At 50.1% G+C, this 2,462-nt stretch overlaps 1 protein-coding gene across 1 annotated transcript in view; it reads left to right on the forward strand.

Moving 5' to 3' along the window:
• LOC122542682 (cytoglobin-1-like) overlaps positions 1–2,462 on the forward strand; it is a 54,564-nt gene that overhangs the window by 50,982 nt on the left and 1,120 nt on the right. The window lies entirely within an intron of this gene.

Consider the following 2,462-nt stretch of genomic DNA (forward strand, 5'->3'; position numbering starts at 1 on the left):
CTCCAAGGCACAAGTCAGGAGTGTGAGGGAATATTCCCCACTTGCCCTGGATGGGGGCAGCCCCAACAAACACGCAAGAAGCTCAACACTATCCAGGACAAAACAAAGCAGCCCCCACTTGATTGGCCCCACATCCACAAACACCCACTCCCTCCCCCACCGACGCTCAGTAGCAGCAGTGTGTACCATCTACAAGATGCCCTGCAGAAACTCACCAAAGATCCTCAGGCAGCACCTTCCAAACCCACGTCCACTTCCATCTAGAAGGACAAGGGGCAGCAGATAGATGGGAACACCACCCCCTGCAAGTTCCCCTCCAAGCCCCTCACCATTCCGACTTGGAAATATATCGCCGTTCCTTCAGTATCGCTGGGACAGAATCCTGGAATTCCCTCCCTAAGGGCATTGTGGGTCAACCCACAGCACACGGACTGCAGCGGGTCAAAAAGGCAGCTCACCCCCACCTTCTTAAGGAGGGCAACTAGGGATGGGCAATAAATGTTGGCCTAGCCAGCGACACCCACATCCCACAAATGAATAAGAAAGAAGACAATTAATTTACTTTCTGGAAGGCCTTAGAAAAGGTATCATACAGGAGGCTGCTGAATAAGCTAAGAGCACATGGTGTTAGGGGCAAGGGACTGGCATGGATAGAGGATTGGCTGACTGGCAGAGGGCAGAGAGTGGGGATAAGTGGGTCTTTTTCAGAATGGCAGCCGGTGACTAGTGGAGTTCGGCAGGGGTCAGCGTTGGATCCTCACTATTCACGTTACACATTAATGAAGGAACTGAGGACATTGTTGCTAAGCTTGCAGGTGACACAAAGATAGGTGGAGGGACAGGGAGTGTTGAGGGAGTGGGGAGGTCGTAGGAGAACTTGGTCAGGTTGGGAGAGTGGGCAAAGATGCTTCAGATGGAATACAATGTGGGAAAGTGTGAGGTCTTGCACTTTGGTAGGAAGAATAGAAGGGTAGAGTACTTTCTAAATGGGGAGTCCTAGTTCAGGATTCTCTTCAGGTTAACGTGCAGGTTCAGTTGCAAGTTAGGAATGCAAATGCAATGTTAGCATTCACTTCGAGAGGGTTAGTATACAGGAGCAGAGATGTACTGCTGAGCAGTTTTTGACCCCGTATCTAAGGAAGGATGTGCTGAAGAAAGTGGCCTACCTCATTAGATTAGATTACTTACAGTGTGGAAACAGGCCCTTCGGCCCAACAAGTCTACACCGACCCTCCGAAGAACAACCCACCCAGACCCATTCCCCTACATTTACCCCTTCACCTAACTCTACAGGCAATTTAGCATGGCCAATTCACCTAACCTGCAGATTTTTTTTGGACTGTGAGAGGAAACCAGAGCACCCGAAGTAAACCCACGCAGACACGGGGAGAATGTGCAAACTCCACCACACAGGCAGTTGCCTGAGGTGGGAATTGAACCCGGGTCTCTGGTGCTATGAGGCAGCAATGCTAACCACTGTGCCACTGTGCCACCTAGGGAGGTTTACAAGAATGATCCCAGAGATGAAGGGCTTGTCATCTGAGGAGTGATTGAGGACTGTGGGTCTATACACAATGGAGTTTAGAAGGATGGAGTGTGGGAGAGGGTGTGGTGGATCTGATTAAAACTTACAGAATACTGAGAGGCCTGGATAGAGTGGACATGGAGAAGATGTTTCCAGGAGTGGGGAGAGACTAGGACCCCAGGGCACAGCCTCAGGGTGAAGGGATAATCTTTAGAACGGAGATGAGGAGGAATCTCTTCAGCCAGAGGGTGGGGACTCTGTGCAACGCATTGCTGCAGAGGGCTGCAGAGACCATGTCATTGAGGGTATGTATTTAAGACGGAGATGGATAGGTTCCTGAATAGTAAGGGGGTCAAAGGTTATGGAAAGAAGGCAGGAGAATGGGGTTGAGAAACATTCCAGCCATGATTGAATGGCAGAGCAGACTCGATGGGCTGAATGGCCTGATTTCGCTCCTATCTTACGATATACAAATTTTAATGGGGGTTTCAGACCTGCCCCACCCTGGGGTAATATACACCGGTTTGGCAAGGAGAGTGTCACCCAGGATTCCGTCGCTCCCAGATAGTAAACACACAGGAAATGGCCAAACATTTTGGAATTCCTGTTTGGACGGACTCGATCCCGGTTTGTTCCTGGGAATGATTCTCAGGTACTTGAATAGAAAGCTGCAGTGAGCTGAGAATGTGAGAAACCCTGACACTCTCACAGCAGCATCACACAGGAAACCACCCGAAACATTATCACAGAAGCACAGAGTCCTCCCAGCATTTCCACAGTTTCTCTCTCAGTGTCATGTTTCCAAAGTCAGCTCCATCTGGGACAATTCCAGCTGATGCCAAACACCCTGAGCAGGGATGACCCCAAGCCTAACACAGCAACAGCTGAGTACCTTCCCTTTCTACAGTGTGGATGTAATCTAGCAACCCAAACCCCA

This window comes from Chiloscyllium plagiosum, chromosome 41 (assembly GCF_004010195.1).
Source record: "Chiloscyllium plagiosum isolate BGI_BamShark_2017 chromosome 41, ASM401019v2, whole genome shotgun sequence".
Taxonomy (NCBI): domain Eukaryota; kingdom Metazoa; phylum Chordata; class Chondrichthyes; order Orectolobiformes; family Hemiscylliidae; genus Chiloscyllium; species Chiloscyllium plagiosum.